We start from the raw sequence: 15,844 nt of genomic DNA, 5'->3' as shown, positions 1-15,844 counted from the left end.
TCCGGCGAACCGAATGATTTTCGAGCGGCACGAGGATAACGTAAGAATGAAGCGTGTCAGAGAGTTTTCATTCATGGGACGTGTGACTCATCAACATAGCCCGAGTTAGAAAACAATTTCGATAAGAAACCCCTGTAACACGGCGTATCGAGATCGAAATTCGTTAGGTTCGCGGTGCGATTAAAATCTCTCCCCTGTATCGGTATGGACGGGGGCATTGAATTTTCGGACAGTCCGAAGCCACGTAAGTACGTGTGCATCAAATATTTGTATGCGCACGCAGAAGCACACGTAAACCTCGAAAGTGTCGACGACACCGTTGACACTGTGCTGCAAATCATTTCGACGATCATAATATGAACTTTCCTCGTGACGCTATATCCTCGGTGGTCACGAGATAAAAGCGTTCTCGATTAATATATAAGGGAACACGCCGGTGTCCGCACGGTAGAAAAAGGTCGAGCATCAAAGGAACAATTACCAACCGTGAAATCTGTTTTATCTCGTAATATTACCAAAGTGTTTTATGCAATGTACCTAGTTGGTAAACGATAAATGTAGACGGGGGAAAATAGAGGCGCTCCACGCATGGGTAAATTGTGGAAGGTGCGTTAAACTCCTAACAGGGTCTCGCGGTTCCTGTGTCCAAGTATATCTGTAATCGATTCGCAGGATCCAAAAATTCCGGCCATTGTCGTAGTCCCGATAATATACGTAGGGATGACAGATTTTTTCTCTAGGATGAAACGACCAACCGTCGATTCTTGACTTCTTGGAATTCTGTCAGCTACTATAACCGTTGTCGTGTAACGCTAATGCAGGCTACGTGCTTGCCTCTAACAAAAGCATCGTCGTCTCCGTCGTTCATCGGTACAAGCTGACACGAGCGACGTCGTTATCCGGTGATTGTTGGTTCTCCTCGCATTCTCGGAATATTTATCAACGCGGTACACTACAGGAACAATCGCATTTGTACATACCAGTCAAGCATCTTTAATAATGGGAAATGCGATTACACGCAGGGCCGTATTGATTTTGGGCGCAAGCCGTGGTGCAACCCGTTTTCAACCAGTGCCGATGGAGATTAATGGAAAGACACGCGAATTCCCTTTCCGCGCACTCTTCGTTCGCTACCTTCGTTATGTCGCGTTCGTTATCTGCGAATGCTCGCTTACGAATCCGAGTGTTCCCTTGAAAGTCTTCTTTTCTCTTTTTTTTTCTTTTTTTTTTTTATTCGAAAACTGTAAACGTGTCTTCGATAAATGGCTTTTCCGTATATTTGTTACATGGACAAGCTCCAAAACACTCGGGTGCATCGCTGTCTCGCCGCGTTTATTCGTATCGCGTCTTTGAGGTCGAGTCGGGGGTAGTTTTCGATTCGTCAGTTTTAAGGTACGGCCAATCGTCGACGACGTTAATACGATTACGGTCATTGCTCCGCAAGTATCGTATGTTTCTTACGTGCTTCGGAAACTTGGTTGAAATTCAACGAATCCCTTCAATCTATTTACGTTCGCTAAATTGACACGGAGTTATCTAGTTTTGAGGTTGCGCCATTTAACCGAGCGAAACACGTGTCATCCGATTCCCTCGGCAGTTACGTCGTCTACGATAATTGTATACGTAACTTGGTGTCTCTTTAACCGCGTTAATTTATCGCAATACCAACTGGAAACGGGGTTACAGGATCATCCTCTGGGAAAACACGGACCGAATTGTGGCCGGGGAGGAACCGGATGGGAACGAATTTTTGGCGATAATCACGTGGACAATATCTACGTGTTTCGACGCGTATAGATTTTCCATGTCAAAGTCGTAGTCTAACTTGGATTACGTGGAAAGTTTGGATTCGCGTGGACGATTCGCGTGGCAATGCCGTAGCGTATTTGGTCTCATGTTCGCCACGATTTCTCGTTCCGTTTCGCTTTGGACCTCGCGTCGATGCTCCTCGTCAATACGTTTACCGGTCAATCGTTATCGACTTTCCTTTTGCACGGCACCCTTTGTGCGCCGGGTTCTCGCATCAGTGATTCACCATCGCTACGGCACGATAACAATATTTTGTCGACCGATAACGCGATCTTCCCGGACAAAGGGGAACAGGGAGACGACGGGGGTGGCCACCTTAAGCCGTTTGTTCTCGATCTCTTCCTCGCAGGGTTGTTCCGTGTTTCTTCGACGTTCCGTCGAGTTTAAAGGGATGAAATACCGTTCGTTTTATTTTTTCTCCCTCTAACCATCGGATTACCGTCTCGGCTGTGTCCCTTCCGCTTTAGACGCGTCCTTCACGTGTTCTCGACGTTTCGCGATCAAATACCTCCGATCGAGTACGTCTGTTTGCGTCTTAGATTCGAAACACGATAAATAGAAATAAAGAATGTCGCTTCCGAAAGAAGACAACAAATGGGGTGGCGGGAAGTGGGAAAGTCAACCAATATATATCGTGGTAGAAGGACAAGCGGTGTATTAAAAAAGCTAAACTTATCGCGACAATAACAGTTTTTCCAGAGTCGGGGTTTCGACGTAGAGCCATTTTGTTGGTTCGTAAAAAAGCGGTTCTATTCAGGGACACACGGGGCCGGGTCGATTCGGTGTCCCAGCAAGCCGATTCGTAAAACTGCCGTTAACCGGCTGCCGGATAAAATTCTTTTTGCCACGAGAAAAACTTTGTTCGCTAGAGGGCGAACGAAAGAGAGAAGCGAAAAGAAGCGAAAGCGTATCGCGAAAGATGCGCCTCCAGTGTGTTGGTCGTTCCATCAAAGTCGCCCGTTCAAGGCCGGTCAGGGATACGTCGTTTTCGTCGCTAGCTGATCGTTCTTGGTTGCGCGATCAATCGAAGCTTTCTTGTTCCCCTTTCCCCTCGTCCTTTTGCCAATCTTGCGGCCATAGACCTCGCTGTGACAGGATCCTGACGCCCTGCCCGTGCGAAATTAACCCCGCGGTATATAGAGAGCTGAATTTGCATCGTATTTCACCTTTTTTTCTCCTTTTCCTCCGTTTTTTTTTTTTTTTTTTTAATAGTTTTCCTTTTTTTTCACTCCCTCCTCACCCCGCTCCCCGCTTTTTTTCGTTTTTGTTTTAAATGAAAAGTCAGGTAGTCGTCGGTCGTCGAACGTTGACGGGCGAACGAATAGAATTCTTGAAATTGTGCCCCGGTTTTTGCGTCGAGCGCGTTCCGCGTATTGTGTACCAGACGTGAAAAAAAGATATACATATGGTATTGTTAGGTAGGAATTTTCGATCGCGTTTGTAGAACGTGCGAGCCGGAAGCGGTGCCGTTGGTACAGCTTCGGAATCGCGAAATGCGAGCGTGCATAGAATTTCTAAGGTGCGCGATAAATTTGACCAAGTGTCGGAGATGATCAGCGAAAATAGTGGCGCGGACAAACTCCGCTGCTGTTTTCCGTCGATAGGTCGGTCCGTGCTATCGTAGGAGCAAATACTCGCATCACGGTGTTGCCTAGTGGCAGTCTGAAAGCTGCTCGTGAATCGGCTCGACTACGACTTTCACGGGATCGCGCATGCATCCCGACATCTCACCTCGCCTATATATTACTCCGTGGCAATGTAGACGCGTGTGTATAGCTTATCAGTGGAGACTGAGGTCTCTCTCGAAAATGGATGCAATTCCAGGGGCGTACCGAGCGTTCCGCACGCGTTTAGTACCGCGATCTTCCACCGTGGGTACATATGTGTATACATACATAGACCAGGTCCAAACCTAATATCGTGTTTTGACCTCTCCTTCTCTCGCAAATACACCGCCCTCGCTTGCTCTCTCAGTCAACCCCTCTGCTTACTGCCAACCCCTCTTCCCATCCTCCTTCCTCTTTCTCCGCTTCTCTCTCCGGGCGTAATCGTCGTCCTCATCCATTCGCCTCCCTGTCCCTGTCTCGCTTTTGTGCTTGCATAGGACGACACCCACAGGCAGTCACCGGCACACAAGTTTGATGTTTACTGGCTGCGGTGGTGCGTATCGTACACACTCGCGTGTGCACAGGCACAAAGTGTTAAAAAGCTCGTGTAACCGCAATGCGGATATCTCGTGTGCCTATCGTCGCGCGTATGCAGATCGTGATAGCTTCCCTCTGATTCGACGCTCGTTGTTTTCTTCCAATCGGTCGCCGCAAACGATCGAACTCGATGAACCCTCTACCAGATTTTCCATCCGTCCCTCTGCGTCGCTGTACCTGCCTTTGTCGAGTTTCCAAGCACAGTGTATCGTTAAGGCGTCCGACGCACTTTCGAATCGTTCCACGACCATCGTCTTGCGAAACATCTTTTTAGCCAACGATCCGATCTCATTTTACGACGATTCGTTGGAAATCGAACCGGTGTATAATTTTCACCGCGTATCACGAATTTCCTTTTGTCTCTTGTTTAATTCTCGCCACCACGTGTTTCTCTCGTTCCTGTCTTTCTTCCTTGTCGCTGTTGGCTACCATTATAGTCGCGCGACAAGAGCCCCGTAGAAAATAGAAGTTTGATTGGAACAGAAGGAATTCCAATCAGAATCGCTGATTCGTCGGGCTGTGTCGTCGACTGTCACTTCGTCGCTGTTGCCACTGTCGGCGTTGCGACTAAGAGCACCAGGAAGAAACGGCTTCCCTCGTAAATAACATTTGCTTCTCCGCGTACAAACGAAGTTACGACCGTGGAACTTTGCATGAAACGAAAGACACACCGTCGGATGGGAAACGGAAAGAAAGAAACGACGAGTAACGAAAGGGTGCACTGGTTGTTGCACGCAAACAAACGCCGATTTACACAACGTCGAAGACTTCGTCGAAGTATCTCGGAGAAAATCGAGGAATATGCATACCGAGAAGCCGCGGCTCGCGAAAGCTCCGCCCCGTTATCGGTTTAACTTATTTGTAGACGCGCGTAGGGCGTCGAGTCGAAACGGGCAAATCGGTCTGCGCGCACCTGTAAATTCTACTTCGTGCAATTACAGTTTCTCGCGAAATAGTAGAAAAAACTCTTTCATATGAGAAATTGTAGACACTTGCAACGACAGAAGGGCACGTGTAATTGTCAGCGCCCGATGGTAGTAGCGCGTTGATGTTACTGGGAGAACCGGACTCGCGCATTTTTTTTGAAGAAACGCAGAAAGGTAGGACAACGCCGCTGCGTTTCGTCCGTATAAACCGAAACGACGAAGGACACCGATGGTGGTGCTTTAAAGAATTTAAAGAATCCATATGGGAAGGACCAAAATGCATGCTACGGAGGCGCGACACGAGCAGAAACGAAAAGTCACGGTGCTGGTAACAGGATTTATCGCGTTCTTAGATCGTGCATCATGATACCCGGTGAATTTACAGCTCGTTTCCGTGCACTAGGGAAAAATCGATGAAGTGTTCTGCTCGAGAATATTGGAAGAGACTTTCGACCAAGAATACCAAACGATTTTCGTCGAGACTTGGCCGGATCTCTGTTTCCGGATATTTTCGAGTAAACGAGGATATATTTTTACTCGTGTATCGTTTACGAAATACTGCGCAACTTTTCAAATATATAATGTGCCGAGGCAGAATCAAGGTGTTTGTAGCTTGTTGCTGAAAATCGAGGAAAGCGTGCGGTGTAAACGATGTTCCCAAACGTTTCGTGTTAAGGGAAAGGTACAGGGGAGAGGCTGGTAAAAGCGAGGACCGGAACGCAGGAAGCAACGAACGGAAAGAGCGAGATAAACCGAATGCGTTAAGCATTCATGCAGACGTCGGGGTAGCACCGATTTCGTCGATATTTCGGTCTTCTCCACTCTGGCTTTCCCCTTGGCCCCTTCGAATAGCAACGGCAGCGTTGCTGTACTTTCGGACGCGACTTAATCACCGTGAAGGCTTCCCTTCTGCCAGTCAACGAGAAAGGATCCGGTCTTTATCTGGACTGGCACACGTTGCGTCGCTGTTAGGATTATTCTGTATCCATTCAATCGCTTCGTTAATTTTGTTCGCCGAATTACGGTAGCATTGTATCCGCACGCGATCAATATTTAGCCAAAACTATCTATCTATCTATCTATCTATCTGGCTTTACCTCTTCGTTTAACGCGATGTATAGAATTTTTCACGATTCGACATTAGGAGGTTTTCCCTGGTTTTTCCCATGAACAAGGTCACCCACGAGCTACGTTGGTAGGAGGCTTTCTCCACGTACCTTCAGGCATTAACGTGGGTCATAACTAATCGACATCGCGGATCGTTATCCTCACTTTTCCTAACGAGAAGTGTGAACAACGAATCCGCGTTCTTCGTGCAAAGGGCACACCCACGCCGAGCTTTCTTCCGTAATAACATAGGAGCGACAAGGCAGTCTGTATCCAGTCTATATCGAGTCTTAATCACGTCATCCCTCTAAACTTGTTCTCACATCAGCAGAACAGTCAAATCTCAGTCAGTCTAAATCAAGAACCAGTCGAAGGCCAGTGCAAGGGACATCAAGAGTCAGAAGTCCAGCAAGAACCTACAAGTTGAACACATACGTCATCATCGTCAGCACGAAAGGAGTCTCAGGTCGTACTCGTTCGTAGTTGTCACATCACATACTCACTCTTGTATCACACTGAAGTTGTTGGATCGTTCAAATATATGTCGGAGATGAAAGGACACCGGAGCCTTCCCTCTGGAACTTCGGGAAAATCCGTAAAATTGTAATTAAAGTTTACATTTGTAATTAAACAAGTTGCCGTCATTCTGCCCAGTTGTACTTGTTTGCGATTTGTGATAATAAACTTGGGCTCAAGGCGACCATCAGTCGCCGAACGTAGCCGCGGTCAACGGGACGGACGCTTCGTCTAACAAAGGTGTGGAGTGATAGTATGGCCCTCGTTAAAAGAAAGACCCATAGAGGTACATGACAGTAAAACATTTCAACGATTCCTTCGGACAATGAATACCAGATGTTGAGGCACTTACACAGCACAAGTTCAGTTAGCCCGAGGACCCGCTATAAATTCTGGTTTTTTTTTGGTAATTAAGATTTTTCAAACGGACAGGCAGTCTTTGTCCCAAATTGACCAATTGACAGCGACGTCAATTTCCCTTACTTTCGGAACGAGGGCTATACTCGACGAATCCGATGATCTCGTGTCCTTAGACACCCCGTCATAGTTTTCCTCTGTGGCATCATTGGGACGAAAAGTCGTTCTTTCTTGCGATCTCATCGACGAAGAGAGTAGCGCCTTACGATCTGTGAGTATTACACTTTGAGTTAGAGCAAGTATATCTATCATCCCGTTGACCGTGGATTCGTTATCGAACCTAAGACCAACGTCACTAGCATCGCGAGTGCCCAACCACCGCTATTGATTGTCGAATCGGTAGTGTTCATACTCGTAGTACCAGGCCGTATCTTCGTTATAACACAACGATGCCCAACTCCAAGGGAGGTCTATCAAACGCCCGCAACCCTATTCCTGACTCTTCTCCGACATATATAATAATCTGTTAATATCAGTGTTATCTTCAATCAACTACCCTTATTATCCCACAAGAAATAAGGCATCGAACGATTCGTGGCGTCGGTTATTCAAATCGTAACGAGAATTTACGACTCTCGTTGGCGCGGTTCTTCGAGATCGCGTCTCCCCGCGAACGTGCGGAAGTTCGACATTAGTATCGAATAATCAGATCGACAGGAGAGATAAACCTGTGGGCAAACGGATGTTAGTTCAGGTTAACCATCGCGAGACAAGGTACAATTCGTATCTCAAATCTTTTTCTACCTGTTCGATTTTTACAAGAGTCGAGATGTTAGAAGCTGAACTAACCAATTGCCACGCCTTCGCCAAATTACCTGCTGCGAACGCTGTTCGGTCAATGGTATCGTTCCGATCAGCATGGTCACTAACGATCATTTACTTCAAAACCATCATCGTCGACTACGTGAGTCCTGTAAACGTTTCCAAGGAGTTCTCTAATGGGTCCGTGAACAACGTCCATCTCGAATCTCCACGAACAATGGAGTTGCACGTATTTGTCGGGACTTGGCCCTATATATTTACGTTGCTTCTCTATCGAATTTTAGCGTCGAGGAACTTCCAAAGAACGAGCAACTCTAGCAACGAAAAACAAGAAGAGAAATTTGTCGCGACTGCTTAGTCCAGGTTGCGACTGATCGGTTGATATCGCGAACCGTGAACGCTATTAACGCTCAAGGTGGAAGTGGATTAAAGATGCCGAGTAATGCTATGTATAATTGCTTTATGTGCACTGTTTAGTATAACACGAGGAGTCTGACGCAATGATGAAAACTGGTTTAAGATTCCTTGAAGAAGCTTCGCCTGGTCCTTATACTTTAATTTTCCGTCCCCAGGGTTTTCTTTCTTCTCGTGTTTTTTATGGGATGGCAATCTATTCCTTCCAATCTTGTAATTGCGTACCCTCGTGCGCGTATATCCTCTGATGTTGCTGATTGATACCAGATGTTTACTTTAGAGCGGACCCAACGGACACTTAGGCTCTTGATGAGGTCTGTATCGTAAGAATTACAACTTGAGAGGAAGGAAATTCGGACTTTCCCAAAAAGGCAGATGTGCTGCTCGAGTCGTAAACAGATGGCCATTCCAAATCCCGAACAAAATTAAAAATGGAATTTCAGCGACAAAAGCGAACGAGCAACCACCGAAAAGAGAGTTTCCCTGATAAAGGAACAGTTGAAGCGCAGAGAAAACAAATGTGATAAAAAGAGGAGAAGATGACCGCAGGTCGGAAGGAAAGGGACGCTTTCGTGAATGAAAACACGACGGACAAATTTCTGAATGTCCTTGAATGAAAACAACCTTGAAATTCCTAGGGTTTTAAGGGTCATGCTCTAGAAATCTGAGAATGCCAGTTTTAAGTCCTGTGTGACTAAACTACAAAGTTAGGAAAACGCGATACGATATATGTGTATAGTACGAGAACTTATTACTCCACGTGTGTTTAACATAGTAACCGGCGCGCTATTCGAACGTTTCACGTTTTCTTTCGAGATATAACGAATCTACTTGTTTCTTCATGCAATTAACGAGAAAGTTTCTTGCTGCGATAATTCGATCGATCAGAGCGGTTCTCTTTGACCTCGTTTCTCTATACAAAACCTTGCGCGTATATGTTATTGAAATTCACGCGTGGCGTATATACAAGCGTACGACGTGCACCTATGTATATTGTGTACGATGAATTTCTGCATCAGGGATTACGTACAGTTGACCCATATGCATGCGTGGTAATCGGAACTTTAGTCCTGCCTCGTACTTCATAAATATGCTACCTATAGCCATCAAATTCTAAACACGCGATTACGGTTATGGCTTTATTCTCCGCCTGTATAACGACGATCGCGTACGCAAGCTTACCAATAAAGCCTGTCGGAGCCCATATTTACGCGGCTTTCGATTTTTCATCGTTTCTCGAGCATACCGAGATTGCGCGTAAAAATTGCAACGTACTTCAAGTAACGACAAAGTCGCGCCGCATCGCGCAAAGAGGAAAAGGAGATCGGGCAAACGGAGTTTTTCCGGTTTTCCTTCTCCTCTTGAAAACTCGTTCGGAGCTCGTTGAACCTTCAAATGCTCGTCGCTGTACGACTAATTACTATATGTTATCGTTAGAGAAATTATGTAAAGAGATACCCGTACAGGTTCGTGCAAATGATCGGTGGCACGGTGAGCACGCTTCGAGGCCTATTCACCCCCATGTTTTTTCCCTCCTTGTGCGCTTAGTTGTAATATATTCCGTTCTTCCGTCCGCTTGCTCTTTTGCGCTAACGTTTCCCGTAATTACTTCTTGCGTTTTGCGCGAGATGTGCGTCACCGTGAACGAGACGCAACGAGTTAGATGTATGCACGCGACTAGCGATATATTTATCGTTTCCAGACTCGCTAGCTCGCGGAATCTTCTTTCGCTGTTGCTCTTCCCCTCTTACCTTTCTCTCTTCCGGTTTGTTAGTTTCTCCGGAATAATTTTATCGCGTCGCGATACAACTTCCACCAGCGTGCGATGTACTTTCGCCGCGACAACCGTCTCCGCCGAAATTCGTTTCATCGTTTAGTCGTCTTCTTCGACGCTGTTTATCTGAATCGCCTTGACTTTTACATGGGAAGAAACACACGTGCCCCCCCCCCCCCCTTCCGTGGACGTACCATTCCAAAGCTTTCGCGTTAACCTACGTGAAATTTGCGCGAACGCTTAAGAAGCGATCAAATTAAACTCGCCTCGACGGAACTCGTTTCTCCTCCGCTATTTTTGTTATCTTCGTACTTAACGATGCATAATATAATCTCCGCCCGTTATCCGTGCCGCCATTCATTTCGCGTTAGCACCAAAGCTAGGAGTCTTATCCCGTCGAGCAGTGTGAAGCTTTATGAAAAAAGAAATCGTCCTATCGTTGGCGCCCCGTCGACTTCTTCTATTTTCCTCCGCTTCTATCTCTCGGTGACGCGGTTTTCTGCTTCCTTCTCGGCTTCGACTCTCCCCCTTTCTCCGCTCGCCAGTTGACATTATTCCGTGTATTCGCTGTGTAGAGAAATGCTTAGCCAGCACTTAGCTTCACGCGGAATAGCTTTGAATCTCTTGCCTCTATGCGCATAGCCACTCTGCAGACTGAATGAAACTACGATGCATACAGCTCCGTTATGTGTTTCTCGATGGCACGCGTGCTACACGCTTGAACGTGAAAAATGGCCGCACATCGCAGTGGATTAACGCGGGTACGAGTCGACATTACGTGGCAGACAGACGGTTCGATGGCGTTGCGAGAATCACGCTGTGGGGTGTACTCGAAAAAAGAACTTATCCGTGGACGGGGAGAAACTCGGAAATCCAAAGTAAGAAGATTTGTACGAATAAGTTTCTAGGGGTGGCGGTGCGACGCTCGAGTTCGATACGGCACGTGTATCCCGTGCACTTTGTACTTACCGCGCTACTAACCCCGCTAACTTATCCCCGTGGCTCGTGACCCGTGCAAATCGTAACACGCGTGCCTTCGACGTTACTTACACGCGCTCCCTATGAATCTGCGTTCGGGCAATTTAGGTTAAATACCGAGTTAACGCCTGAAAAGACGATGGTGCTTAAATAGGGGCGAGGGGTGGGCGGCGCGTGCGATTCTTCCTGTACACGTGTACGGAGTTCTGTTCGTGTTTCGTACCACGGAACGCCTGAACCGACCTACGGTTGCCGGAAAGATTCCATCGGCTGGGTTCGCTGCACGATGGGCTTCCTCCGAGTTTCTTTTTTTTCCTCGTGACTGCCATGCCTTTCCCTTGGTGGATGCATAGGTAACGAATGAGGCGCACTCACGCGAAAGAAATTGCGTGTATTCGAACGTTACGTGCGGTCCTTCCCGTTCTCGTTCTTATTCGCGTCCTTGTTCCCGGCCTCGTCTTCGGTGCGCGCCATTTCCGTACAAGTGCCGCGCACACGCTGCAAAAACTAATTTAACAGGAACACATTTTGTCGCGACGAAAATTGGCTATGCGCCATCGAAAATCTCGTAACTACTTTAGTTGTTTCGCACGCGCTATTTCCTCCAGGGTGTTTTCCCCTTCTGGCACCAAACTGCCTTTAATTCCGTTTCCAGTGTTTTTGCTCGCAGCAGCCCGCTTTCGTTGTAATCGAATATCTCGGAACGCTACGCGTTTGATCGGCAACCAGGACGCTCTCCGCGTCGCTATCTTCCGATGTCGCGATTTCAGTTTGTTTTACGCGTCTCGATACCTGCTAGGCGACACAACTTGCGCATTTTCGCGCCAGCAAGATCGCAAAGTGAAGTCGATCGCGGGTATAACGCGTTTCCACATAAATCCACGCTACGAAAGTTTGGCCGCAACCAAGTAACCGTCGGGCTAATAGATTTGTATGTTTATTGCCTCTGCACGGTCTGCAGCTTGGTCGTTATATCGCGTGCAATTTATTCGCGTATACGTCGTCGAAGATCGTATGTCGGATGCGCGAGCGCGGGCGCCTTGTCGTCGGGACGTCTCACCCTTCGCATCACGGGACAACGAGCTACTTTGCCCAGTTGGCAGGCTTCTCTTTGGATCAAGAGACGTTGCAATGGAGATTCGTGAAACGCTACTCCTCTCTCTTTTTTTTTTTTTCTTTTTCTATCGTCTGTACTCTTCTTTGCTGCTTGGGGAAGGGGAATACGCTCTTCGACTTCGCGTCTCCATCTTGCACACGCAAGCCTTCGAATGCCGCCTCTTGCTCGATGTCTTACGTTTCAACTGGAAATATCCTCGAGAATTGGAGAATGTCGAACGCGCGATACGAAGTCGACCGTTGGAATTTTATTTTCCATACTCGTAACTGGATACTAACAATAAGCGCGGAAAAAGGTACAGGAAAAAAAGTTCCGATGGTTTCTTTCGTTTTATGATCTCGGGACGCGTTTTGCTCGTTAGTTTGGATGTAAAGGAAGAGGATGGGCCGTCGCTATGTCGCGTCGCGGTGCATCTTCGGGGGTCACTTTAGCCAGCGTGGCGCGGCGCGGCACGGCGCGATAAATTCCTATCAGGAAGGGAAACATCGAAACACACTTTTGTGAAATATGGGACGCCGGCTGCGACGCGATGTTTCCTCGAATATGAAACGGTAAACTGGAGACCGTTTTATTCGGTAATGTCGTAAGCGCGCGTGCCTGTAAAATCCGCGATATAAATAACGAAGAATCGATGGAAAGTCAGCGGACACGCGGTATTCGATAGACGATTAAAAGTAAAAATTAGTCGAATTTCCCATATTACCGACACCGTTCGGTACGACGCGTATCATTCATCTCGTTCGGTATCGAACGAAAAATTAACGCCGTGTAATTAACCCTTCCACCCTGTCGGGCCGATACGCTGGCCACGTTTAATTTCACTAATTATACGTGACCAGTAGGGATTAGCTGGCTGTCAGAGCCAACAGCCACGTCATTATGCGATATCGTTCGGAACTAAAAGGATTAAAATCGCGCAACAGAGAAAAAGATAGGTATGTATTAAGCTCGGCAAATACAAGGCGCAGCGGAACGGCGCTGGCAAAAGATATTGAAAAGACTCGAAAGAGTTAAGCAGCGGGCAAAAATCAGACAGAAAAGTCGATGCAACCGGTATGCCATGCATTGAATGAGGGCGCGGTGCACGGTGTTAGCCGAGTGCATCTGCACATCGTGCTGCAACAAGGTAGCCTCTTCGTCTCTCTCCCTTTTCCCCACGCTCCTTCTCTACCGAGGTTGCATTTACAAGAGGGCCGCTCGTATTTCCATCCTCGATGCCTGCTGAAAACCGAAACGCCTATGCTTCCTTCCTCTTTCTCGTCCGCCGACGAGATCGGTTCGTCGAACGATGCTGAAAACATCGCCGATACGTCGAGGCTTTTCATATTAGAATTTTTAAATATTCAACAATGCATCGTTTTTGCTGAGAATACCAGGCGCCTCTGCCCCCTCTTTATCTCTCCTTCTCTCTCTCTCTCTCTCTCTTTCTCTCTCTCTCGCCCTTGCTCTTCCTCTACTTTCGACGCGAGCACGTTTATATACGTGATCGATCTCAGCTGCGTTCCCTCGATATTCTAATATCGCAATGATCTTCTCGGATAAATTACATTTTATACGACGTTTCGTGATAAATTAGGTTTCGCCCATGTTCGCACAACAATGGCACGGTATTCCTCGGCGATGAATTTTTCGAAGCGCGTCCCGCTTTTCGCGGCAAACATCGAAATTGAGAAACAACGAGAGAGTTGTGCGCACCGTCGAGTTTCGAGCAACGATCACGTCCTGACGTCACAAAATTCGTGTAATCCTTTGAAACCATTCTACCACCCATTTACGGTAGATCCCGTTGTCCGGCGATGACCGTTTCAGGCTCCGATTCGATCGTGCATCGAACCTTGACCGGTAACGCTACGACTCGGAGTTTGAAGCGTTGCGATCAAAATGGAATCGTCGCTTTGCTGTCGGATGGTATCGTTGGCATCCTAACGTCGAGATAATCTTCCGCGATTTTGCCTCGAGTCGTGGCTCGATGTTTCCGGTGTTTCTCGTTAGCGACCGCTTCACGGTATTTCACTCTAGCGAGTATTCGATTTTTGAGCTGGCTACCCCGAGAGCGTCGGCATCGTGCCAGCGTTTCCACCGGTGGATTACAATTTTTAAATATTCAACGCCTTCCGCGAGGAAATACGAGAACGGTCGATGTCAGCCACATCGTCGATGCTCTGATATATCGCCACGATCTTAGATTGTGAAGCGCGTTTCGCTCGTCTGCCGAGATGTTTTAAATGTTGTATTTCGTGATAATTCACGGCCGCGAGAAGAAGCCGAAGAAACTCTATCGCTGACCGATTCGCCCTTAGAACGCTACGTATCTGCGATCTGTTTTTCGAATTCCAAGCATCGTCTGGAAGTTTGGTGGTCGGATTAAAGTTTCAAATATCGAACGGTGCGTTGTTGCGTCGGCAAGATACAACGACTTGCCACGGTTTTCGATAGTCACGCGCGATACTTGGCACGGATATCCAAAGAATACGAAATCGGGTATAACTATAACGCGGGATACGCAGTCGTATTCCTCTACGGCGTTCCTGAAAATATTTCTGCTCCAGCTGAAATCGCAGAACCGATCGGTCGTTATGCTTGAAGACGGTCCACCGTTTCCTCGGTCGATTCGCTCGTGGAGTGAGAAGTTTTGACGGCGGTACGGTGGTTGGTGCCAAGTAACTTTATTGAAAAGTATCTAGGTAAGTCTCGAAGAACAAAGGTAGTGCTTCTCGCGCGATTCTTCCTCTTTGGTTCGCGCTCCGTATCCCTCTTTCTCTGACTACAGCTTCGTGCCCGGCCCTGAACGGAATATTGCCTTTTTGTCGTCGTGCAAGCAAAATCCTTTCCTCCTGCTCGAACACTCGCTGGAAATTGACTCTGCTTATATCGGCTTACCCACGGCTTTGCAGCCTCTTGGCCTGCGTTTCCCTTTCTCTTCTGCTCGTCGTGACGCGTCCTTCTCCTCTCTTCGATTGCCTTCTTGCCGCGCTCGAGGTTTTCTCTTTCGGTTTCATCGGGCCGCGCCTACCGTCTGTCGCGGGGCCCTTTGTAACGTCGTTCCCGTCCCATCTTCGGTCGAGAAAGCCAAACTCCGCAACCACGAAGGCGACGTCGGAACCCGTGTGCGGTGGCGCCAGGGCCGCCGCGGAATCAATTTTTCCGCGCTCGGGGGACGATCTTCCCGCATCGAAGAATTTTATTCCTCGTCGAATCGTTCCCGATCGAATGAATAATTCATCGTTAAGAAATTTCGAAGATGCTCCATTGCGCCTGATCTTGGCGTCACGCGACCGCCGGACGGGTATATCGGACTTATGCCCCGAAGCAGACACGCGTGCTCTGGCTGTTGCGAATTTGCACGGAAATTTCACGCGTGTTCTTTTACTGGCTCGCGCTAATCTCGATATATCTTCTTTACGGGCGTTCGCCTTTGATTTATTTTTACAGCGAAATCTTTTTTCGTCGCGTGTATACAACGCGTAATGGCATTCTTGGGAGTGTAGCGATGCGAACATCTGGTATCGATACGCGCAATTAGACTTTTGATTCCTGTGACTTTTGCCCTGACACGCCGTATACGCCGGATAATGTGACACAGGCTGGTCGGGTATATGGCTAACCGCGTATCGTAGACAAATATCTCGCTCCTTTCTGGTCGCATCTGTGTAAGCTGTGCCACCAATCGCGCATGTGGTGCTCGATGACTCACAGTCCCGTGCACTTTTCTTACCCTCCACTAATATTCCCTACGCCCTTTTTCCACGCTGTGACTCGGCAGAGCGGACGTTAACGTTCCTTCCGTGGGAGAGGCCGTGACGCGTATTTCTAGAAGAAC

The sequence above is a fragment of the Bombus vosnesenskii genome, unplaced genomic scaffold, assembly GCF_011952255.1.
Source record: "Bombus vosnesenskii isolate JDL3184/JDL3185 unplaced genomic scaffold, Bvos_JDL3184-5_v1.1 scf7180000013264, whole genome shotgun sequence".
Classification (NCBI taxonomy): domain Eukaryota; kingdom Metazoa; phylum Arthropoda; class Insecta; order Hymenoptera; family Apidae; genus Bombus; species Bombus vosnesenskii.
The sequence above is the reverse complement of the archived record's forward strand: the minus strand, read 5'-3'. Positions refer to the sequence as shown.